Raw genomic sequence first — 9903 nt, forward strand, 5'->3', positions numbered from 1 at the left:
TCTCTCTCTCTCTCTCTCTCTCTATATATATTCCTTCTCTCCATGTAAGGATGTTAAGGGTTTTTCGTATGCTTCACTCTAGGCAGGAGTAAAAGTTTTTGTAGTGTTGCTTTGTCTTAATCATCATTGTTCTTTGACTTTTAATGTTGCTTCACTCCCTTGGGATACCTCCCGCAAATTTGTATTGCTTACTGCATTTTACTTTCCCTCCACTCCCTTTTTGGGTATTTTCAACATAGCTGAGTAGTTTCTCTCCATTCCCTTTTGTCACTTCTCGCATACCTGAATGACTGTGTTTTACTTCCTCCATTTCCTTGGGGCATATCCCAGATAGTGGCAATGATTATTCCCTTTTATTTTCCGTTCGTTCGCGTCAGACACCTACAAGCTGGCTGTATTGCTTTATGCCTCTTATTTTCCCCCCTATTCCATTTGGTCACATCTCTCATCTCACTTTCACCTGGGAGACTTCTAACATCTGCGTTGTTTAAACCCTATTACTTTCCCTCATATTTAGTTGAGTCGCATGCCAAACAGTTGTATTACTTAGTACTCGTTTTTTTTTTTTTTTTATTACCGTGGGTCACTCCCCCCCCCACATGAATTGCTTATGCCCTATTATTTCTATGCATTAACTTCGATCACTTCCCACGTGGCTGCATTGCTTATTTCCTTTTATTTTCTTTCCTTTTCTTTCAGACATCTTCAGAATAACGGATTGATTAGTGTCATGTATTTTCCATTCGTTCCCCCTCGTTCACTTGCCCCACAGACACTGCTTAAAGCCTTCTACGTTCCATTATTTTCTTTTACTCTTTTCCAAAACTGCTGTATTGCTTATTATATATATATATATATATATATATTTTTATTTATATATATATATATATATATTTTAAATTCTCAATTTCATCTGGTTAATTCCTTTGTAATTAGCATTACATGTTGGCCTTTATTTTTCCTACTTTCCCTTCATTTCCAGCTTAGTTGCTTTGCTTAATGCTTCTTGTTTTCCATTATTTTCTTTTACTCTTCTCCAACACTGCTGTATTGCTTATTGTATTTTTTTAAATTTTCAGTTCCATCTGGTTAATTCCTTTGTAATTAGCATTGCATGTTAGCCTTTATTTTTCCTACTTTCCCTTCATTTCCAGCTTAGTTGCTTTGCTTAATGCTCCTTGCTTTCTACCATTCTCCAAAGTCACTTTCTTCATAGTTGCATAGCTTTACGCCTTACCCTTTCCCTCCATTTACGAAGCCACTTCAACACAGCTGCACCGTTCTGTTCCGTTTGCCTGTCCTCCATTCCATTTAGTTGCGTACTTTCTAACTGCCTAGCTTATTGCCATTGATTTTCACATCCATTCCCCTCTGTCGCTTTCCACATGATCGTAATGCTTGTTGCATTCTATTTTATCCCCCATTCCCTCCATCACTGCCTGCCGAGGTGCATACCTTTTTGCCATTTACTTTACATATCTTTTGGTCCCTTCTTTTGGTCCCTTCCCACTTGGCTGCATTGCCTTTTACTTTTCCATTCCCTCTAGTTCCTTCCCTTCGTACCCTCTGTCACTTTCCACATGGGTATATTGTCCCTTGTTTTTTCTTTTCCTTCCATTACCCCTGGTGGCTTTGTGGAATTGCTTATTGCATTTTATTCTCCACCTAGTCCTGTTTGTCACTGCCAGCAAAGCTCCAAGGCTTTTATCATTTTCATGTACATTTTTTCAGCTTCTATTATGGCTGTTTATAGTCTTTTCGTTTTATTTTGTTCCCTTTGCCTACTTCCCAAATAGCTGCATAGCTTGGTGCCATTTGCTTTTCTTCCATTCCATTAGGTCACCTCCCACAAGATTGCATTGCAGATTACGTTTTATTTCTCCTTCAGTCACTTCTCACATGGCTACATATATTGACACCTTATTTTCAGTCCGGTCTATTCATTTATTCCCCGTGACTGAATTGCTCGTGTCCTTTATTTTCCTATTTTCCCTCCATTCCGTCAGCTTTTTCCCCACATGGCTGCATTAATTATTCCCTTTCGTTTTCTCTCCATTCCCTTCATACACTTTCCCTCCGTTTCTTCAGTTCCTCATTGGACATGTGGATACCGTTCTCAGCTAGGACCCTGCTGGCCCCGCGTTCGATTCTCCGACCGGCCAATGAAGAATTAGAGAAATCTATTTCTGGTGACAGAAATTCATTTCTCGCTATAATGTGGTTCGGATTCCACAATGAGCTGTAGGTCCCGTTGCTAGGTAACCAGTTGGTTCTTAGCCACGTAAAATAAGTCTAATCCTTCGGGCCAGCCCTCTCTAGGAGAGCTGTTAATCAGCTCCTCAGTGGTCTGGTTAAACTAAGCTATACTTAACTCTTTTCCTTCATTTTTTCAGTCTCATCGCACGGATCATCAGTGCCCTTTTTCCTCAAGGTTCCCTCTTATCCCCGTTTAGTTTCTCCTTATATTGTTGTCCTGTCTATCGCCTTGTAATTTCCCCCTCTTTATTTTATTACCTTTTATTCCCGTTCATCCGCTTGGTTACTCATTTTGTATGTTGCTTTATTATTTTCCATCCATTCTTTTGATTACTTATCATATTGCAAGCAGTGTAATTTTATATACATATCCTGAGGCCACGTCCTGCACAGGTGTATTGCTTAATTCATTTTGCTGTCATTGCAAGTAGTGTAATTTTATATACATTCCATAGGCCACGTCCTGCACAGGTGTATTGCTTAATTCATTTTGCTGTCATTGCAAATAGTGTAATTTTTTTATGCATATCCTTAGGTCACGTCCTGCACAGGTGTATTGCTTAACTCATCTTGCTGTCATTGCAAATAGTGTAATTTTATATACATATCCTTAGGCCACGTCCTGCACAGGTGTATTGCTTAATTCATCTTGCTGTCATTCCAGATTTTTCGTTCACTTCCCACATAGCTGCATTGCGTCTTAACTTTTGCCTCCCCTTCATTTCATCAGTCACTTTTCACAGAGCTCTGTTAATCACTGGTTTTCCCTCTCTATTTGATTTCTTCCTACAACTGCATTGCTTATCGCTTTCTTTTCCTCCTTTCCCTTTTATTCTCAGATATCCGCGGTGCTTTTTGCATTAGTTCTTCATTGGATGCGTCGATATCGTACTCGGCTGGCACTCTCCTAGGCCCGCGTTCGATTCTCCAGCCGGCCAATGAAGAATTAGAGGAATTTATTTCTGGTGATAGAAATTCATTGCTCGGTATAGTGTGGTTCGGATTCCACAGTAAGCTGTAGGTGCCGTTGCTAGGTAACCAATTGGTTCTTAGCAACGTAAAATACTGTAAGTCTAATCCTTCAGGCCAGCCCTTGGAGAGCTGTTGATCAACTCAGTGGTCTGGTTAAACTAAGGTATACTGAACTTTTTTGCTTTTTTGCATTTATTTTTCCTCCGTTACCTAATGCCCATTGGTCTTTATTTTCCCTTCTTTCCACTGGGCAAAATCCCACAGTTACATTACTTATTCCCCGAGTTCTTACTATTCCATTTGTTATAATCCAGCGTAGCTGCTTTGCTCATGCACGTCTACTATCTATCCACTCCCTTAGGTCAACTCCGTACAAAGTTGCATTGCCTGTGACTTTCCCTGAACTCCATTCAGTCCCTTCCTGCCCAGATGTAATTGCTAATTGCATTGTAATTTCCATTCTGCTTGGTCACCTTTGGCATAGCTGCATTGCATATTGTCGCTCTCTTCGTTGGTCAGTTCACATGCAGATGCATTGCTTAATGCCTTGCAACCTTCTTCCATTACCATTGATCTCTTTTCACATTTATTTTTCCACCATTCCATTTGTTACCTCCCACCTTGCTGTGCCACTCTTATTAACTTTCGACTCCAGTTTTCACGTCACATTTAAGGAAAAACCCTGTGGGTCAGTCATGTGATTGCCGTATTTTTAGGGGTCCCATTAAAATTTATTAATAATAATAATAATAATAATAATAATAATAATATAATTATTATTATTATTATTATTATTATTATTATTATTATTATTATTATTATTATTATTTTTATTTATTTAGTTATAAGGGAGGAGACCTTCTCTAAGTCCGTTGTTGTATATCGTAGCTGTACCTTAGGGCATTTAATGTTTAGAATCATCGTTGTGCGTCATATAAACTTCTTTTTATCGACATGAATATTGCATATTAGGTTTACTAGGGTCTTATAGCACATCAGCCGAGTGCTAACTGTAATCCTACCGTCTCCTTTAGATACCTGTGTACATCGTATCTTATTCATTCATTCACGTTATTAACTCACTGATGACCCCCTGAACGGGAGTCGGAACTCCAAAGGAAATACAACCTTAACAACAAAATCTTCATATGACCGTAGGAATCCTAATAAAGCTTCTTTGTCTATACCTCTGTTCATATTCTCTTTCTTCCCTCTGACTTTCCACCGTCTCAAATAAGTAATTCTTAGTACAATTGCGAGGTTTTCCCTCTGCTACACCTTTCAAACCTGGCTGTCAGTTTCCCTTACAGCGCTGAATGACCTGATAGGTCCCAGAGCTTGGCCTTTGGCCTAAATTCTATATTCTGTTCTAGTCTTCATGACTCACAGCATGCTGATGAAAGTAGGGCATAGAAGTATAGAGAAGATTCTCTACAAATTAAATCCCTCGTAAACCTCTAACACCGTCACTATTACATATACATTTTGTTACCTTCATTAATCATCTTGTACAAGTAATTATTTGATATCTGTTATCGTAAGTGTGCCCAGGGAAGCATTTTTTCAGGACGTGCATCCTAAGATCACACATTCTGTAGTCGATTATTCCTGATAGTTTCAATTGAACACTATCCATGGTTTCTCGTCAGTGCGGTGTCACACATTCTGTAGTCGATTATTTCTGATAGTTTCAATTGAACCCTATCCATGGTTTCTCGTCAGTGCGGTGTCACACATTCTGTAGTCGATTATTTCTGATAGTTTCAATTGAACCCTATCCATGGTTTCTCGTCAGTGCGGTGTCACACATTCTGTAGTCGATTATTTCTGATAGTTTCAATTGAACCCTATCCATGGTTTCTCGTCAGTGCGGTGTCACACATTCTGTAGTCGATTATTTCTGATAGTTTCAATTGAACCCTATCCATGGTTTCTCGTCAGTGCGGTGTCACACATTCTGTAGTCGATTATTTCAGTAGTTTAGTTTCAATTGATTGTCATCCATGGTTTCTCGTCAGTGCGGTGTCACACATTCTGTAGTCGATTATTTCATTCTGTCGATTATTTCTGATAGTTTCAATTGAACCCTATCCATGGTTTCTCGTCAGTGCGGTGTCACACATTCTGTAGTCGATTATTTCTGATAGTTTCAATTGAACCCCATCCATGGTTTCTCGTCAGTGCGGTGTCACACATTCCGTAGTCGATTATTTCTGATGGTTTCAGTTAAACCTTATCCATGGTTTCTCGTCAGTGCGGTGTCACACATTCTGTAGTCGATTATTTCTGATAGGTTCAGTTAAACCCCATCCATGGGTTCTCGTCAGTATGGTGTCACACATTCCGTAGTCGATTATTTCTAACGGTTTCAATTGAACCTATCTATGGTTTCTCGTCAGTGTGGTGCCACACATTCCGTAGTCGATTATTTCTGATAGTTTCAATTGAACCCCATCCATGGTTTCTCGTCAGTGCGGTGTCACATATTCTGTAGTCGATTATTTCTGATAGTTTCATCGTTAAACCCCATTGTCACGCATTCTGTAGTCGATTATTTCTGATAGTTTCAGTTAAACCCCATCCATGGGTTCTTGTCAGTGCGGTGTCTCGGCTTCGTTCACGAAAATCGAGCAGTGTGTTGTACTTGGGGTCAAGGGCCAAAAGCCGTTCTCCTGCTCGGGAGTTTTGTTGTTGATCTGTGCTTCGTCGCTTGTATTATTGGCAAACCATATTCATTATCCTTATATCACTGGCGTTATGGCTCTTTAGCATGTCTGGCTGCAGTATTTAAGGACGGGGTTCTTCATAACTTGGTCAATAAAGCCGGGAACCACACCGCGCCAGTCTCTCTCTCTCTCTCTCTCTCTCTCTCTCTCTCTCTCTCTCTCTCTCTCTCTCTCTCTCTCTCTCTCTCTTTGAAGAGAAAGAGTGTGTGGGTGTTTATAGCCGTTGTATTTTATGTATTGAAAAGGGATACTGAATAGTCTTGTTGCACAATTATTGATTAGTGAGAAATATTTTTTTTAATTGCTGTAACTGATGATTAGGTAACTATATGATATGCTGGAGACGGAATATTCCCTTTTTATGGTTAATAATATTGCTGTTGTTTTAGCGAAATATTGATATATATAGCAGATTAGATAAAGGAAGCATGAATGTTATTCCATTGAATTATAGCATGACCTCGCTTCCAGAAGACTTATATGGAATATTACTATGGCGAATTAGGTGAAGAACATTGAGGTCGGTAAGATTACAACTTTCCTTACTTATGATCTTACTTTTCGCTTTAGAAAGTCATTTTTGTATTTTAAATTTTAAATTTACGTAGTCGACTCCATTTCTGCACATTCCTCGTAGTGAGGGTTGTTAATAATGCCCGTGCTCATAAAATATTACGTGAAAGGTCGAAATGGTTTTCACCAACTTATTTATAAGCTGACACGGTAAAAGTCGGCCTCGCCTGCGCATACCCACGGCGGAGGTGTCGTATACTCTGTTGTCCCAACCCCTGTGGTATAAAATTGTCTGCTTCTCCTAAATGAATGTCTTATTACTTCCAGTTATTGTTTCATGAGGTTTGATGTTTTTTATGAACTATAACTGGTAAGAATGGGAGCTTATCTTTCTTTCGAAAATGTTGAAAATTTTACCTTTCGGAGACCAGGTCATGTGGTAAATGCGTTCGAATGAAAAGTCCATGGTCATGCTAACACGCACTCCAATCTACTTCTTAAAGTTGAAGTGAAATCGTTAAAAACCGTTTTCAAAGACGGGCCTTAGTAGAAATTGTTGCACGTTTGCTCCAGAATTCATCTGGGAAATCATTAAACATAATAGGAACATGATCCTACTTCCGGGTTTTAAACATTTCAGTGATTTCCAAGTGTTAGAACTGTCGCGATTTTAAAGTTGAGATTTTGCATTTCGCTCTTTAAATATACCTTTCATGGAATGAATGTCTTCGCGTTGTTGTCGTGCATGATTTTTAATATTTTGTTGTCGTTCGTCTACGTTAGCTACAGTTATTATCATCATCATCATCGATTGAGTGACGGACCGAAATCCATTAGCTGTAATGACCAGGAGCAGCCCAGCACAAGATATGCGTGACGCCCTTCCATATTTTCACCTCAATATATAACACCTGCAACGCTATTTGGCTGTGACGGTCTTGGCAGAGCCTCTATACCAAGTCTACAAGGCTAAGCCTTTTTTTCGTTTATTCTGCGTTTCCTTAACAGTAACAGTTTTGCCATTCCATACGTGTCTCGGCGTACACGTTTTCGTCCCTTTGTCATGGGTAGTTAAAAAATTAGGACATTGTGACAAGTGTGATGCAGTAAGTTCGGAGAAGGCTTATTGTGTTATTGATTATTCTGTAACCCGGCTCATTTAGTTCTTTTTCTGGTTTAAAGATGTGCTAAATTCAGAGTCATCTGAAGGTAACGATTCTTGGTTTGCCAATCATTAAACTCGCCATTGCGCGCCCCGTTGTTGTATGGCACGTAGTTTACAAGACTCTTTTGTGTATCTCTTTTTGTGTGTGAACAGAGTTTTTCACTCCGTCACAATGTAAAAATACCAGTCACAGCACTAGGGTTTAAAATAAGTTAAGTCCTTGAATAATGTGATCTCGTGACAGGTATCGTTGACGAATTGCACTGACAGCAGTCTAATATGCATGAAAGACACACATATCAAAAAACTTATAAGAATACAAGAAAGAAGTAACAGAGTAGATAAGATAAAAACCACTGATTGATAGCTCACAGTGCGATATGCTTATCAGCATCAAAAATATTTATAAAAAATGTAGGTATGCTTTGCAACGCTCATGGGCGAGTCTGCTTGAATGTACATTTATGTATTATTCAGTGCCAGTTTGAGATCACATCAATAAAGTAAGGTGTACAAGACCATGGTATGAAAACTTTGGCATAGTCAAGGTTTAGGAAGACTGCACTTTGACCTCATAAAACATAGGGTAACTAAATGTAGCTTCTGAAATGACCCCATCGCCTTAAATAACGGCACCGCTACCACAATCGGGTACGAAAAACCAAAAAAAAAAAAATAAATAACAACAGACGGGGTAGGTCGGTGATGTTTTCTAGCTGCCCAAATGGAGCTTATGAAATAACTCATTCTCTTGAAAGATGACAATAAATACGGGTTAATATATATATCTGTATTTACTGATTGTGAAGTTCTATATTTTATCCCAGTGACATTTTTCGAGAAAACTTCTTCACATTCTCAGTATGGAAAATAAATTATACAAATGAAGTTGAAACTTCATTGTAATATATTTGGTGATGTTTGTTTACTCTTAATAATGTGGGAACAGCAAGTCAGTCAGCTTCACGCTTGAACTTTTGGCTATCTCTGTCTTCTGATAGTGGCAAAGCTTTGTTTGTACAGCTTTGCTTGCCAAAGTTTCTTCACCCTAACAACAGTATTGCGCGCGGGCGCCCGCCCCCCCCCCCGTCAGAGGTGCCAGCCGCCGACGCATCTTCACTTGACCGCATCTGGGGAGCAACTGAGCGCTGCCCGGTCGTGGCTGAGAGTTTCGTACTGCGGCACATCGAGTTTCATACAGCATTATACGCTGTACAAAAAATTTTGTACTTTTTTTTACACTTGTAACAGCTCTCCCAGTGCACGAAGCTGGTAGACTTCGAAGCCATAGGAATCTTTGTCTGTGTCTATGTAACGGTAGATATAATAGTCTGCATTATTCCTAGAATTCATAGTTATATTTCGAAAAGAATGTACGTAGCAATCAGTGAATAAAGTTTGTAATGTTGCTGATTCAGTTCGTGGAATACACAGCCGTACCCTCTACGCTTTCAGTAGATGCATTTATTGATATCCGTTTTTAAAGAATATATGACAGCTGCATTGTAGAAGGTAACTTACTGCTTATCAATTACAACACTAAGATGATTTTTTTGGTAACGTAATTCATCAGATTTCTTTGGTTTTGTATATATATTTTTAAATGAGTAATCAATGGCAACAATATTCTTCAGGACAGAACTCCTTCGTTATTGCACCTCATGACAAATTTACCATCTCTTGAAATTGAAGTTGCTCTTCTAGGGTCAGTTTTAAAAGACAGTGTAGATGCTTGACAGGGAATAAACAGAGTTGCTTGGGAATTTTCCTTTCTTGATGCTCTTTCAGTTTTTATCCTTTTTCTCTCTCTCTCTCTTCTGGTTGCAAGTTGAAGGTGAAGCATGAACCTACAATGGGTACGATTAGTATAGTCTACCTGACCAAATGTAATGATTTGGTTTTCCTTGTGCTCAGTTCTGCTGTTTCTTTCACTTTTTGGCCTAATATCTGGAACGGACAAATAGGAATGCCGTTGCTCTCTGACTCTGCGATATTGTTCAGATGTCACGAGGTTGGAAAGTTCGTATTTTGAAACCTGGAGCTCATTTCGGTAAGGTTACTGCATTCAGAACTTTGAAGCAGAGAGATCGTGACTTGAATGGCTTGCGATGTGGTTCAGATCATCAAATATTTTTTAATATTTTTTAACAAAATCTACAAATTAACTAGATTCCCCTGACATTTCTCCCGGATGGAACCATACTTATTTTTGGCTGCTTCCTTTCTATCGATATTAGCCCATGTAAAGTAGTTTTTACGTGGGACACGTGA

The sequence above is a fragment of the Macrobrachium rosenbergii genome, chromosome 59, assembly GCF_040412425.1.
Source record: "Macrobrachium rosenbergii isolate ZJJX-2024 chromosome 59, ASM4041242v1, whole genome shotgun sequence".
In the NCBI taxonomy this organism is placed as follows: Eukaryota; Metazoa; Arthropoda; class Malacostraca; order Decapoda; family Palaemonidae; genus Macrobrachium; species Macrobrachium rosenbergii.